At 46.9% G+C, this 16,782-nt stretch overlaps 1 protein-coding gene across 5 annotated transcripts in view; it reads left to right on the forward strand.

The window, feature by feature from the left end:
* LOC139235025 (AP2-associated protein kinase 1-like) overlaps positions 1 to 16,782 on the forward strand; it is a 138,568-nt gene that overhangs the window by 16,069 nt on the left and 105,717 nt on the right. The window lies entirely within an intron of this gene.

The raw sequence follows: 16,782 nt of genomic DNA on the forward strand, positions 1-16,782 counted from the left end.
CCTGTTCACAGTTTTTTAGTGGTGCCTGCCATACTCAGTTTATACAGTAGAACTTAAACAAAACCTGTCTGAAATAAAAACAAGATGTCCGTACCTGTATTTTAAAAAAAGACTTGCATTTCTATAGCGCCTTTCACGCCCATCGAATGTCTCAAAGCGCTTTACAGCCAATGAAGTACTTTTGGAGTGCAGTCACTGTTGTAATGTGGGAAACGTGGCGACCAACTTGCGCACAGCAAGCTCCCACAAACAGCATTGTGATCAATGATCGGATAATTTGTTTTTAGTGATGTTGATTTGAAGGATAAATATTGGCCCCCGGACACCGCTGCTCCTCTTCGAAATAGCACCATGGGATCTTTTGCGTCCACCTGAGAGAGCAGACGGCACCTCCGACAGTGCAGCACTCCCTCAGCACTGCACTGGAGCATCAGCCTAGATTTTTGTGCTCGAGGCCCTGGAGTGGGACTTGAGCCCACAACCTTCTGACTCCGCGGGAAGTGTGCTGCCCACTGAGCCACGGCTGACACTGAGCAGAAAGGCCAACACTGCATTCTGGTGAAGGTCTCTGCCTGAAATCTTTTTCATTTATCGGACCAGAAGGTGTTTTATATAAAACCTGATGGGCAGCAATAAGCGTCTAGGTGTTTTTCTTCTTCTGTTGTGGAGCATTCCTTCCGATAGAGAATTATAGAAATTACAGCAGAGACGGAGCCACATCGTGTCTGTGCCAGTGCGAGCCACTGGAGCTATCGACTCGGATCCCATTTCGTTGCTCTTTCTCCGTGGCTCAGTGGGTAGCACACTCGCCTTCTAAGTCAGAAGGTTTTGATCTTATTGAAACATAAAATTCTGAGGGGGCTTGACTGGGTCGATGCTGAGACGTTGTTTCCCCTCGTGGGGGAATCTAGAACTAGTGGCCATAGTTTCAGAATAAGGGGTCGCCCATTTAAAACAGAGATGAGGAGGAATTTCTTCTCTGAGGGCCGTGAATCTCTGGAATGTTCCCGATGTTGGGGAAGTCCAGAACCAGGGATCACAGTCTAAGGATAAGGGGTAAGCCATTTAGGACCGAGATGAGGAGAAACTTCTTCACTCGGAGAATTGTGAGCACATGGAATTCTCTACCACAGAAAGTTGTTGAGGCCAGTTCGTTAGATATATTCAAAAGGGAGTTAGATGTGGCCCTTATGGCTAAAGGGATCAAGGGGTATGGAGAGAAAGCAGGAATGGGGTACTGAAGTTGCATGATCATATTTGAATGGTGGTGTAGGCTCGAAGGGCCGAATGGCCTACTCCTGCACCTATTTTCGATGTTTCTACGAATTCTCTACCCCAGAGAGCTGTGGAGGTTGGGTCATTGAATATATTCAAGGTAGAGATAGACAGATTTTTGAACAGATTTTAGGAGAGTCGAGGGTTATGAGGAGCGGACGGGGAAGTGGAGTTGAGGCCAAGATCAGATCGGCTGTGATCTTATTGAATGGTGGAGCAGGCTCGAGGGGCCAAATGGCCTACTCCTGCTCCTATTTCTTATGTTTTTATTAGTTCCACATTAAATCTTTGTTACTGTCTGCCTGCATCGTCTAAGGCCGAATGGCTGTGAATATCTCTTGCTGCCTTATTCATTTGGTGTTCTCTAAGTGCTGTGGGTGATGGTTTGGGTGTTTATGGGCATCTGTGCCTGTTGGGCTCGAGAAATGTTTGGCTGTACCCCCTGTGCATGAAACACAAGAGGAGAAGTGCCAGCTATGGATTGACGGTGGAGGCGATCACAATTCTGACTCGAGCTTTCCTGCAACAGTGAGTCAGCACAGCTACCTCCCGGCATTTTATAAACACAGGCTCTCGTCACTGCACAGCTACGCACAGGCCCAAAGTCACAACATTTGGCCAGAGTCTCGAATCACGCGGGCTTCTTCTGCCAGGCACAGTGCGATGCCAAGCCTATTTGACTCATATATTCGTACCCTGGAGTCCTCTTCTGGCAGCTGAGATGTGCTTAGGGTTAGGATCAATGAAGAATGGACAGCAGGAGAGTCCTAGTGAGGTAAATCAGATTTGAAGTTACATCAGAATAATGGCTAAATTTCATATGTATGCACTTTCCAGCAGCGATTACTGTTAGGAACAAGTGCACTGTTTTTTTTTCTCCTTCCTGGCTAACTCATCCTGCCTGTCTAGGGAGCGGTAGCATAGTGCTTATGTTACTGGACCAGAGACCTGGACTAATGATCCAGAGACGTGAGTTCAAGTTCCACCGCAGCAGCTGGGGAATTTAAATTCAGTTAATTAAATAAATCTGGAATATAAAAACGAGTATCCGTAATGGCGACCATTAAACTGCCGGATTGTCATTAAAAAACCATCTGGTTCACTGATGGCCTTTTACCGCTCTGGCCAAATGTGACTCTGGACCCACAGCAAATGTGGTTGGCTCTGAACTGAAATTCCCCTCTGAAATGGCCCCAGCGAGCCACTCAGTTGTACCAAAGCACAACAACAAAGTCAGCACCGTGGCAGGTACCTTCACCTACACGGGACTGCAGCGGTTCAAGGCGGCGGCTCACCACCACCTTCTCGCGGGCAATTGGGGACGGGCAATAAATGCCACATCCTGTCAATGAATTATTTTTTAACTATTCATCTCCAAGCTACTTTAGCAAGCTTCCTACTGGAGTGGAACTAAATTACAGAACCAGTGGGAACCTGTTCAATCTTTGTCGTCTCCAGGCCAGATCCAAGACCATCCCAACCTACAGGATCTTGCTGAGGCCGCACCTTAAATATTGTATACAGTTTTGGTCTCCTAATTTGAGGAAGGACATTCTTGCTGTTGAGGGAGTGCAGCGAAGGTTCACCAGACTGATTCCCGGGATGGCAGGACTGACATATGAAGAAAGACTGGATCGACTAGGCTTATATTCACTGGAATTTAGAAGAATGAGAGGGGACCTCAAAGAAACATATAAAATTCTGACAGGATTGGACAAGTTAGATGCAGGAAGAATGTTCCCGATGTTGGGGAAGTCCAGAACCAGGGGTCACAATCTAAGGATAAGGGGTAAGCCATTTAGGACCGAGATGAGGAGAAACTTCTTCACCCAGAGAATTGTGAACTTGTGAAATTCTCTACAGCAGAAAGTTGTTGAGGCCAGTTTGTTAAATATATTCAAAAGGGAGTTAGATGTGGCCCTTACAGCTAAAGGGATCAAGGGGTATGGAGAGAAAGCAGGAATGGGGTACTGAAGTTGCATGATGAGCCATGATCATATTTGAATGGTGGTGCAGGCTCGAATGGCCTACTCCTGCACCTATTTTCTATGTTTCTATGTTTCCAACCTCTGTCGTCGAGCTACAGTATGCGGACGATGCCTGCGTCTGTGCACATACAGAGGCTGAACTTCAAGTCATAGTTAACATACTGAGGCGTACGAAAGCATGAGCCTTACGTTAAACATCCATAACGCAAAGGTCTTCCACCAACCTGTCCCCGTCGCACAGCACTGCCCCCCTCCCGCAGTCATCAAGATCCACGGCACGGACCTGGACAATGTGGACCATTTCCCATGCCTCAGGAGCATCTTGTCAACAAGGGCAGACGCTGACGACGCGATTCAACACCACCTCCAGTGCAGCCTTCGGCCGCTTGAGGCAAAGAGTCCCACCTGTGACAGGGACTGTGGTTCTCGTATTGGACTGTACAGTCACCTAAGAACTCATTTTTAGAGTGGAAGCAAGTCTTCCTCGATTCCGAGGGACTGCCGATGATGGCTTTAAGGTTGTAGTTCCGTGACCGGCACATCACACACAATTACAGAAGTATTTAAATAGTCCTGGTGCGCAGTCTTGGAGCTGTCCTTTGTGTACAGGGTAGTGTCACATTGGAATAGTTTGCCAGTGTTAACCAGTTGGTGGTTGTTGCGACGTTCACGCAGTACTGTAATGTCAATGATCTGGGAATTCAAACCAGCCTCACAATGAATGATTAAAAGGTGCCGATGCTGGACTTTGACTGCAGGTGACTTAAGGCACTGAGAGTCCTGGAAGAGTGAAGCCACTGTTCTCATTTTACATTTGAAATCTGCTGTCTGTCTCCTGCAGGCTGATCAGATCCTCAGAGGAAATAGTAAAGCTTCCACATGTGGGGACCCAGAAATAAGGGGTCTTAACTGTTGCTGAAACAAGAGAGATCAGCGATTCTCACTGAGAAAACCACATATTTCAGGAGTCCATAGCACCAAGGTTTTATAAAGTGCACTTTGTGAGGTAGGAATGTGCAGCCAGTCCCTACAGATCAGTACAACATGCAAGTGGTACTGTTGAAAACAGATGTACTGAGCAGTCTACATTGTCTGTGTCGTGCTACAAATGCAATGTGTTTAGACTCGACTATTCCAATGCACTCCTGACCAGCCTCCCATCTTCCACCCCCTATAAACTTGAGTTCATCCAATACTCTGTTGCCCGTATCCGAGCTCGCCTTCAGTCTCATTCACCCATCACCCCTGTGCTCCATTGGCCTAAATTGGCTCCCAGTCTGGCAATGCCTTGATTGTTCAATCACTCCATGGCCTTGCCCCCCCTCCCTGTGTCTGTAACCTCCTCCAGCCCCAAAGCTCGCCAAGATCTCTACACTCCTCTAATTCTGGCCTCCAGCGCATCCCCGATTTTAATCGCCCCACCATTGGCGGCCATGCCTTCAGCTAACTTGGCCTCTGGAATTCCCTCTCTGAACACACATTCCTCCTTCAAAATGCTCTTTAAAACCGACCTCTCTGACCAAGCTTTAGAAACATAGACATGGAAACATAGAAAATAGGTGCAGGAGTAGGCCATTCGGCCCTTCTAGCCTGCACCGCCATTCAATGAGTTCATGGCTGAACATGCAACTTCAGTACCCCCTTCCTGCTTTCTCGCCAAAACCCTTGATCCCCCTAGTAGTAAGAACTTCATCTAACTCCCTTTTGAATATATTTAGTGAATTGGCCTCAACAACTTTCTGTGGTAGAGAATTCCACAGGTTCACCACTCTCTGGTGAAGAAGTTTCTCCTCATCTCGGTCCTAAATGGCTTACTCCTTATCCTTAGACTCTGACGCCTGGTTCTGGACTTCCCCAACATTGGGAACATTCTTTCTGCATCTAACCTGTCTAAACCCGTCAGAATTTTAAACGTTTCTATGAGGTCCTCTCTTATTCTTCTGAATACAAGCCCAGTTGATCCAGTCTTTCTTGATAGGTCAGTCTCACCATCCCAGGAATCAGTCTGGTGAACCTTCGCTGCACTCCCTCAATAGCAAGAATGTCCTTCCTCAAGTTAGGAGACCAAAACTGTACACAATACTCCAGGTGTGGCCTCACCAAGGCCCTGTACAACTGTAGCAACACCTCCCTGCCCCTGTACTCAAATCCCCTCGCTATGAAGGCCAACATGCCATTTGCTTTCTTAACCGCCTGCTGTACCTGCATGCCAACCTTCAATGACTGATGTACCATGACACCCAGGTCTCGTTGCACCTCCCCTTTTCCTAATCTGTCACCATTCAGATAATAGTCTGTCTCTCTGTTTTTACCACCAAAGTGGATAACCTCACATTTATCCACATTATACTTCATCTGCCATGCATTTGCCCACTCACCTAACCTATCCAAGTCACTCTGCAGCCTCATCGCATCCTCCTCGCAGCTCACACTGCCACCAAACTTTAGTGTCATCCGCAAATTTGGAGATACTACATTTAATCCCCTCGTCTAAATCATTAATGTACAGTGTAAACAGCTGGGGCCCCAGCACAGAACCTTGCGGTACCCCACTAGTCACTGCCTGCCATTCTGAAAAGTACCCATTTACTCCTACTCTTTGCTGACAACCAGTTCTCAGTCCACGTCAGCACACTACCCCCCAATCCCATGTGCTTTAACTTTGCACATTAATCTCTTGTGTGGGACCTTGTCGAAAGCCTTCTGAAAGTCCAAATATACCACATCAACTGCTTCTCCCTTGTCCACTCTACTGGAAACATCCTCAAAAAATTCCAGAAGATTTGTCAAGCATGATTTCCCTTTCACAAATCCATGCTGACTTGGACCCATCATGTCACCTCTTTCCAAATGCGCTGCTATGACATCCTTAATAATTGATTCCATCATTTTACCCACTACTGAGGTCAGGCTGACCGGTCTATAATTCCCTGTTTTCTCTCTCCCTCCTTTTTTAAAAAGTGGGGTTACATTGGCAACTCTCCACTCGATAGGAACTGATCCAGAGCCAATGGAATGTTGGAAAATGACTGTCAATGCATCTGCTATTTCCAAGGCCACCTCCTTAAGTACTCTGGGATGCAGTCCATCAGGCCCTGGGGATTTATCGGCCTTCAATCCCATCAATTTCCCCAACACAATTTCCCGACTAATAAAGATTTCTCTCAGTTCCTCCTCCTTACTAGACCCTCTGACCCCTTTTATATCCGGAAGGTTGTTTGTGTCCTCCTTAGTGAATACCGAACCAAAGTACTTGTTCAATTGGTCTGCCATTTCTTTGTTCCCCGTTATGACTTCCCCTGATTCTGACTGCAGGGGACCTACGTTTGTCTTTACTAACCTTTTTCTCTTTACATATCTATAGAAACTTTTTCAATCTGTCTTAATGTTCCCTGCAAGCTTCTTCTCGTACTCCATTTTCCCTGCCCTAATCAAACCTTTTGTCCTCCTCTGCTGAGTTCTAAATTTCTCCCAGTCACCGGGTTCGCTGCTATTTCTGGCCAATTTGTGTGCCACTTCCTTGGCTTTAATACTATCCCTGATTTCCCTTGATAGCCACGGTTGAGCCACCTTCCCTTTTTTATTTTTACGACAGACAGGAATGTACAATTGTTGTAGTTCATCCATGCGGTCTCTAAATGTCTGCCATTGCCCATCCACAGTCAACCCCTTAAGTATCATTCGCCAATCTATCCAAGCCAATTCATGCCTCAAACCTTCAAAGTTACCCTTCTTTAAGTTCTGGACCATGGTCTCTGAATTAACTGTTTCATTCTCCATCCTAATGCAGAATTCCACCATATTATGGTCACTCTTCCCCAAGGGGCCTCGCACAACGAGATTGCTAATTAATCCCTTCTCATTACACAACACCCAATCTAAGATGGCCTCCCCCCTAGTTGGTTCCTCGACATATTGGTCTAGAAAACCATCCCTTATGCACTCTAGGAAATCCTCCTCCACCGTATTGCTTCCAGTTTGGCTAGCCCAATCTCTGTGCATATTAAAGTCACCCATTATAACTGCTGCACTTTTATTGCATGCACCCCTAATTTCCTGTTTGATGCCCTCCCCAACATCACTACTACTGTTTGGAGGTCTGTACACAACTCCCACTAACGTTTTTTGCCCTTTGGTGTTCTGCAGCTCTACCCATATAGATTCCACATCATCTTAGCTAATGTCTTTCCTAACTATTGCATTAATCTCCTCTTAACCAGCAATGCTACCCCATCTCCTTTTCCTTTTATTCTATCCTTCCTCAATGTTGAATAGCACTGGATGTTGAGTTCCCAGCCCTGATCATCCTGGAGCCACGTCTCCGTAATCCCAATCACATCATATTTGTTAACATCTATTTGCACAGTTAATTCATCCACCTTATTACGGATACTCCTTACATTAAGACACAAAGCCTTCAGGCTTGTTTTTTTAACACCCTTTGACCTTTTAGAATTTTGCTCTCAGTGGCCCTTTTTGTTCTTTTTCTTGGGTTTCTCTGCCCTCCACTTTTCCTCATCTCCTTTCTGTCTTTTGCTTTTGTCTCCTTTTTGTTTCCTTCTGTCTCCCTGCATTGGTTCCCATCCCCCTGCCATATTAGTTTAACTCCTCCCAAACAGCACTAGCAAACACTCCCCCTATGACATTGGTTCCGGTCCTGCCCAGGTGCAGACCGTCCGATTTGTACTGGTCCCACCTCCCCCAGAACCGGTTCCAATGCCCCAGGAATTTGAATCCCTCCCTACTGCACCACTGCTCAAGTCACATATTCATCTGCGCTATTGTGCGATTCTTATTCTGACTAGCATGTGGCACTGGTAGCAATCCCGAGATTACTACTTTTGAGGTCCTACTTTTTAATTTTGCTCCTAGCTCCTTAAATTCATTTCGTAGGACCTCATTCCTTTTTTTTTACCTATGCCGTTGGTACCAATGTGCACTACGACAACTGGCTGTTCTCCCTCCCTTTTTAGAATGTCCTGCACCCGCTCCGAGACATCCTTGACCCTTGCACCAGGGAGGCAACATACCATCCTGGAGTCTCGGTTGCGGCCGCAGAAACGCCTATCTATTCCCCTTACAATTGAATCCCCTATCACTATCGCTCTCCCACTCTTTTTCCTGCCCTCCTGTGCAACAGAGCCAGCCACGGTGCCATGAACTTGGCTGCTGCTGCCCTCCTCTGATGTCATCCCCCTCAACAGCACTCAAAGCAGTGTATCTGTTTTGCAGGGGGATGACCACAGGGGACCCCTGCACTACCTTCCTTGCACTACTCTACCTGCTGGTCTTCCATTCCCTAGCTGGCTGTGGATCCTTCTCCTGCGGTAAGACCAACTCGCTACACATGCTACTCACGTCGTTCTCAGCATCGGTCACCTGTCCGAATATCTCCTTGTGTGGCTTGGTGTCAAATTTTGTTAACGCTCCTGTGATAATGTTATATAAATGCAAGTTGTTTCGGTATTGGTAGTTAAATTGGTTATCTAAAGCTGAATAAGTATCTCTCGTTCTATAGCGCTGGCTGAATGACTGCCTTATATGAAATTATGTAAATTGAAGGACCCAAGTTTGATCCCGTGCTGAGCCAGCCGATATCCCATGGGTGTTAGTCGTGATGCTACAATTGTCCTCGGTGTACCTGGGTTAAGAAAGGGAAAAACAGTCAGGGTTCCTTCTCCTGATTGCTATCCAGTGGTTCCTATTGGAATGGGTCCATGGAACCCCATTCCAGCAAAAGTCAACATCTTCAGGAGAGGAGGAAGTTGTGTTCAACAGTCACTCCCTAGTGATTTTTGTGTTTAACCTGTTTTCATGGTGTACTGGTATTTTTGCTCAGTGAGTGAACAGATGAAATAGAAAATAGGTGCAGGAGCAGGCCATTCGGCCCTTTGAGCCTGCACTGCCATTCAATATGATCGTGGCTGATCATGCAATCTCAGTACCCTACCCCTGTCTTCTCTCCATACCCCTGATCCCTTTAGCTGTAAGGGCCACATCTAACTCCCTTTTGAATATATCCAACAAACTGGACTCAACAACTTTCTGTGGCAGAGAATTCCACAGGTTCACAACTCTCTGGGTGAAAAAGTTTCTCCTCATCTCGGTCCTATATGGCTAACCCCTTCGGAGTAGGTCTTTCGAATCTTCTCCGCCATTCAATGAGATCATGGCTGATCTTCGATCTCTGCTCCACTTTCCCGCCCGATCCCCATATCCCTTGATTCCCCTCTAGTCCAAATATCGATCTATCTCCGCCTTGAATATATTCAAAGACTGAACATCCACAGCCCTCTGGAGTAGAGAATTCCAAAGATTCGCCACCCTCAATGAAGAAATTCCTCCTCGTCTCCATCTTAAATGGCAGAGCTCTTATACTGAGACTGAGACCCCCCCCAGTTCTGGACTGTCTAGCCTGCGGAAGCAACCTCTCTGCATCTACCTTGTCAAGTCCTTGAACAAGTGCAATTAGAGGAGCAGTGTGAGGGAGCTGAGCTAGCGTTTAACGTGCCGCACTATTCCTGTTACTGTCGCATTAAGAAAACAAAACTTGAGCTCCGTTTCAAGTGGCCTTTGTGGTGTTGCTCGCTGAATTCCAGCATCGAGTATGCCCCTGCCTTTTGTCCTGACGTGGCGCTCCTGCTGCTGCCTCCTGGCAGGGAGCGATGCCTGGTTATTCAAAGCAGCCGGTCGTGTGGCAGAACAAATTGCTGCCTGCTGTCGCTGCTGTCCTTGTGATTAAATTTGCCAGTTTGTACTTGGCATCGGAACCACTCCTGCCACTGATCCAGGCAACTGTTGGAAGCGGCACCAGAGAATGCTTCCAGCTGGCACAGTCTGGACGTGCCGAATAAAAGGAGGCTATTCGGCCCGTCGAGCACATGCCGACTCTCTGCAGCCATTGAGTATATTCAAAGCGGCGATGGCGGAGATAGATCGATTTTTGGACTCGAGGGGAATCGAGGGATATGGGAATCGGGCGGGAAAGTGCAGCGGAGATCGAAGATCAGCCGTGATCTCATTGAATGGCGGAGAAGACTCGAAAGGCCTACTCCTATTTCATATGTTCATTCACTGAGCAAAAATACCAAGGCACCATGGAAACAGGTTAAACACAAAAATCACTAGGGAATGACTGTTGAACACTGAATTTCCTCCTCCTCCTCTCCTGAAGATGTTGACTTTTGCTGGAATGGGGTTCCATGAGCTAGTCCCGTACCCCTGCCCTCTCCCCGTACCTAGCCCTGCAATTTATTTTTCTTTCAAGTACTTATCCAACTCCCTCTTGTAAGCCATGATTGAGTCTCTAGCACCCTTTTGGCAGCGAATTCCAGATTCTAACTACTCGCTGTGTTAAGTTTTTTTCCTCGTGTGGCCTTTGGTTCTTCTGCCAATCACTTTAAATCTCTGACCTCTGACCTCTGGTTCGTGACTCTTCTGCCAATGGGAACAGTTTCTCTCGATCTGTTCTGTCCAGACCCCTCGTGATTTTGAACACACCTATCTGCTCTCAGGAGAACAACCCCAGCTTCTCCAGTCTATCCATGTAACTGAAGCCCCCCAGCCCTGGAATCATTCTCGTAAATCTTTCCTGTGCCCCCTCTAAGGCCTTCACATCCTTCCTAACGGGTGCGGTGCCCAGAATGGGACACAATACTCCAGTTGAGGCTGTACCAGTGTTTTATATCGGTTCATCGTCATTTCCACGCTTTTGTCCTCTATTTATAAAGCCCAGGATCCCGTCAGCATTTTTAACCACTTTCTCAACTTACCCTGCCATCTTCAATGATTTGTGCACATACACCATTGGGTGTCTCTTCATGCACTCCCTTTAGGATTGTACCCTTCTCGTTGCTGCTGTTGTCCAATCTCAATCTACCTGCACAGAGGATCAATGCTGGGAATCGTCGAAATGGCCTTGAAAGTAAATACATTCTGCTAAAGAAGGAAAAGGAACTTGAGCCCATTATTTAAACCGTTCAAAGATGATCTTTTTAATTTTCAGTTCCTTGTATATAACACATTGACGTACATTATATTAGTGTGAAAAGGAAAGAAATAACTTGCATTTATATAGCGCCTTTCGCAACCACCAGATGTCCCAAAGTGCTTTGCAGCTAATGAAGTACTTTTGAAGTGCAGTCACGGTTGTAATGTGGGAAACGCAGCAGTCAATTTGCGCACAGCAAGCTCCCACAAACAGCAATGTGATGATGACCAGATAACCTGGGTTTTTTTGGTGATGTTGATTGAGGGATAAATATTGGCCCAGGACACCGGGGATAACTCCCCATGCTCTTCTTCGAAATAGTGCCATGGGATCGTTTGCGTGCAACTGAGTGTGCAAACGGGGCCTCGGTATCATGTCTCATCCAAAAAACGGCACCTGTGACAGTGTAGCACTCCCTCAGCACCGCACTGGGAGTGTCAGCCTAGATTTATGTGCTCCAGTCTCTGGAGTGGGACTTGAACCCACAACCTTCTGACTGAGGCGAGAGTGCTGCCCACTGAGCCACGGCTGACCCACTTACTTTCTGAAGTGTAGTCATTGTTGTAATGTCGGAAGCTTACCTGTTGCAGTGCGCCTGGTACGTTATGGTGAATGGGCAAGCTTTGATTGGTTGTGGCTGCGGGCAGTGCTCACATTGCTTTTTCCAAGGAGTTGTGGTAGGATTAGCACACTACGTTACGCTGGCTCGTTGCATCCACAGCTAGTGGGTTCCGCTTGTCTCCCCCAAGGCCTTACCGCTTTCTCCTGTTCAGGCCAGATGAAGGCGCCTGTGTGCTTGATGTGTGACTTGTGTCGGGTTGCTGTGGACAGGCTAGGCACCCCTTGGCAGTGGGCTCGGAAAGGGAACCACATTTTCAAGAATTTTGCCACAGTCTGCCTTGTTTCATACTTGTATTATATATAGTATGTTTAACGTCATAAAACATCCTAAGGCGCTTTGCAGGAGTATTATCAAACAAAATTTGGCACCGGGCTGCATAAGGAGAAACCTGTATTAGGACAGGTGACCAAAAGCTTGGTCAAAGATGTAGGTCTTAAGGAGTGTCTTAAAGGAGAAGAGATGGGTAGAGAGGTAGAGAGGCGGAGAGGTTTAGCGAGGGAGTTCCAGAGCTTAGGGCCTCATCATTATAGGCAGTCCCTCGGAATCGAGGAAGACTTGCTTCCACTCTTAAAATGAGTCCTTAGGTGGCTGAACAGTCCAATACGAGAGCCACAGTCCCTGTCGCAGGTGGGACAGATAGTCGTTGAGGGAAGGGAGTAGGTGGGACTGGTTTGCCGCACGCTCTTTCCGCTGCCTGCGCTTGATTTCTGCATGCTCTCGGCGACGAAACTTGAGGTGCTCCATGTCCTCCCGGGGTTTAGGGAGGGCGTTCCAGAGCTTAAGGTCCAGGCAGCTGAAGGCACAGACTGTACAATGTTTATTGGGTGGGTGGTACTCTCCTGCCATCCCTGCTACCAACTCTTGCAGATTGTAATGTGTCTCACTTGATAAGGATTGATCAATAGTGGAGGTACTGTATTGATTAAATGTGGGAAAACTTTGACCCAAATCTGGACACGTTTTCCATTTGGTTATAACCTGGGGAAAATGGATGTGCTGATCCAGTTTCCTCTGTTACTGCTTTCTCAGTTAGGCTCAAATATATTTTTGTGGTTGTTTTTAAATGCAGGGAACATTGATAAATCAGCCCATTGTCAATTAGATGGGTTTATACAATAGAGGGAGTTGCTGGTCCAAAAAGGCTTTGATGTGCAGACAGAAATAAAAATTACAAATCTGGAGGGAACCCAGGCAGATAATTACCACTCTCTTTGCCTCACACCATCGTCCCATTAGTCATTTAATCACTTCCACTCTATCACAGACTTTTTTGTTTTTTCCTCCCCCCTCCTTCCTTTCCCTCCCCCTCTTTTTTTCCTTGAAGCCCGTTACATCTAACTATTTCCTGTTCTGGTAAAAGGTCATTGACCTGAGGCCTTCACTCTGTTTCTCTCTCCGCAGCCTGACCTGAGTATTTCCAGCATTTTCTGTTTCAGATTTCCAGCATCCGCAGTCCTTTGCTTTTGCTTAACGGAATTTGTCAGACCTCCGCCATTCCTATCCCCGACCCTGATCGGCTTGGGACACAGAATCAGGTTACCAACATGTGCCGATGACACCCACAGGTTTCCAATATTAAAATGGTGGCTGGGGTACTGGATTTTTTAATCCTACCGGTATCTTCAACCCAAAGTATTTCGCGATTCGTAAACTCTACCAGGTACTCGGCACCCAGATATCAGGGAAGATCAGCCGGCATTATCGCACCAATCAATCATCCCAGAACACATCGCGTAAAATGAAATACTTGCAGGTGCAGTCATTTCTATGTTAATGAATGCGGAAGCCGATTCATGATGTGTTACACATAAAAACATAGAAATTTACAGCGCAGGAGGAGTCCATTTCGGCCCATCGTGTCCACACCGGCCGACACAGAGCCGCACGGCCCTCGGTCAGCAGGACTGAAGGTTACATATAAACCTACGAACAGTGACGGAAAAGCAAAGAGCACCCAGCCCAACCAGTCCGCCCCACACAACTGCGACACCCCTTATACTGAACTAAGATTTCGAAAGACTCTCGCAGTCCATCTGACCGCTAAACATGTTTAAAATAGTAGAGGAGGTAAAATAGTGAGTGGGGTCAGGGATGCTGAGGATGTTGAAAATGCAAAGCTGACATTATTAAGGAAGCAGTAGCTTTTGGAAAAGCATAGTTTAATCAAGCCGAGTCGACATGGTTTTATGAAAGGAAAATCATGTTTGACAGATTTGCTGGAGTTTTTTGAGGATGTAACGAGCAGGGTGGATAAGGGGGAACAAGAGGATGTGGTGTATTTGGATTTCCAGAAGGCATTCGATAAGGTGCCACATAAAAGGTGAGAGTGTGGGAAAGGATTCAGAGAGTCATCCAACCTGCTGACTCACCAGCAAGTTCACACTGGGGGCAGACCGTTCATCTGCTCAGTGTGTGGGAAGGGATTCACAGAGTCACCCAACCTGCTGAGACACCCACGAGTTCACAAGTGACTGCAGCATTTGGATTCTGCTATTGCTGCTGCTGTCATTCACAACCCAACTGAATCGTGTTCATTCTGTTAGTTGGCATTTGTTTCTGCTGATAACCCTTCAACTAGGCTGGAGTTTAATATTTTAATATTTCAAATAACAGTGTGTCGATATTTGATGTCTCCAAGAGAAGAGGAGACTAATTGATGTCCTGTTTCTGACTGCTCCATTTTTGATCGGGGCGGAAGAGCGGTGAGAGATAGGGGCCCGGGAACGCTGTGATCAGGGCCCAGGAGAGGTGAGGGTTTGGGGCCCAGAAGAGGCGAGGGCCCAGGGGCAGCATGGGCCAACCCACTCTGTGATCTACGGATAGTAGGAACATGTGTGCGCACTAGGCCCGTGCAGCAGAGCAGATCCCCAGTCATCTTGGTCAACCCTTGCCACTGGATCAAGACCTAGCTCTGGCAAGCCCGTGTGGTGGCTGGTGTGCAACGGCCATCCCATGTTAAAAGAATCCACGCACAGGCATCTTCCATCCTTCAACGTGTAGTTCGGGACCTAGAATGTCAGGTCTCTCATTGAAACACCTGTGAACTCGTCCCTTTTTGGTGTGGAAACGGGACTGCCTAATACTACACTAATACATAAAAGGTTACTGCACAAGGTAAAAGTTCACTGGTTAGGGGTAATATATTAGAATGGATAGAGGATGGGCTAGCTAACAGAAAACAGAGAGTCGGGACAAACAAATCATTTTCCCCATGGCAAACAGTAACTAGTGGGGTGCCGCAGGGATTGGAGTTGGGGCCTCAACTATTTACAGTCTATATTAATGACTTGGATGAAGGGACCGAGTGTAATGTAGCCAAGTTTGCTGCTGATACAAAGATGGGTGGGAAAGCAAATTGTGAGGAAGACACAAAAAATCTGCAAAGGAATACAGACAGGCTAAGTGAGTGGGCAAAAATTTAGCAGATGGAGCATAATGTAGGAAAATGTGAGTTATTCATTTTGGCAGAAAAAATGGAAAAGCAAATTATAATTTACATGGAAAAAAATTGCGAAGTGTTTCAGTACTGAGGGACCTGAGAGTCCTTGTGCATGAACACACAATTAGTATGCAGGTACAGCAAGTAATCAGGAAGGCAAATGGAATGTTGGCCTTTATTGCAAGGGATAGAGTGTAAAAGCAGAGAAGTCCTGCTACAACTGTACAGGGTATTGGTGAGGCCACACCTGGAGTACTGCGTGCAGTTTTGGTCTCCGTATTTAAGGAAGGATATACTTGCATTGGAGGCAGTTCAGAGAAGGTTCAGTAGATTGATACCTTGGATGAAGGGGTTTGTCTTATGAAGATAGTTTGAGTAGGTTGGGCCTATACACATTGGAGTTCAAAAGAATCTAATTGAAACATATAATGAGAGGGCTCGACAAGTTGGATGCAGGGAGGATATTTCCATTCATAGGGGAAAATAAAACTAGAGGGCATAGTCTCACAATAAGGAGCCGCCCATTTAAAACTGAGATGAGGAGGAATTTCTTCTCTGAGCGTTGTAAATCTGTGGAATTCTCTGTCCCAGAGAGCTGTGGAGGCTGGGTCATTGAATATATTTAAGGTGGAGATAAGATTTTTGAGCGATATGGGGAGCAGGGAAGTGGAGCGGGGAGTCCATGATAAGATCAGCCATGATCCTATTAAATGGCGGAGCAGGCTCCAGGGGCCAAATGGCCTGTTTCCTGCTCCTATTTCTTGTGTTGTGACATCCAGTTCTGGATGAGCAAAAATAAAAGCTGACATTCAGTTCTGGATGAGCAGAAATTTTCTCCAGTTAACTGTTGGGAAGACCGAAGCCATTGTTTTCGGTCCCCGCCACAAACTCCGTTCCTTAGTCACTGACTCCATCCCTCTCCCCAACTTCTGTCTGAGGCTCAACCAGACTGTTAGCAACCTTGGGATCATATTTGACCCTAAAATGAGCTTTCGGCCACATATCCGTAGCATAACTAAAACTGCCTATTTCCACCTCCGTAGCATCGCCCGTCTCTGCCCTTGCCTCAGCTCATCTGCTGCTGAAACCCTCATTCCTGCCTTTGTTCCCTCTAGACCTGACTGTTCCAACGCATTCCTGGCTGGCCTTATGTAAATTAGAGGTCCAAAACTCAGCTGCCCGCATCCTAACTCGCACCAAGTCCCGCTCACCCATCACCCCCTGTGCTCGCTGACCTACATTGGCTCCCGGTTAATCAACGCCTCGATTTTGAAATTCTCATCCTTATTTTCAAAACCCTCCATGGCCTCACCCCTCCCTATCTCTGTAATCTCCTCCCGCCCCCCCCCCCCTCCCCTCCCGAGATGTCTGCGCTCCTCTAATTATGCCCTCTTGAGCATCCCTGATTATAATTGCTCAACCATCATCGCTGGCCGTGCCTTCTGTTGCCTGGGCCCCAGGCTCTGGA

Source organism: Pristiophorus japonicus, chromosome 22, assembly GCF_044704955.1.
Source record: "Pristiophorus japonicus isolate sPriJap1 chromosome 22, sPriJap1.hap1, whole genome shotgun sequence".
In the NCBI taxonomy this organism is placed as follows: domain Eukaryota; kingdom Metazoa; phylum Chordata; class Chondrichthyes; family Pristiophoridae; genus Pristiophorus; species Pristiophorus japonicus.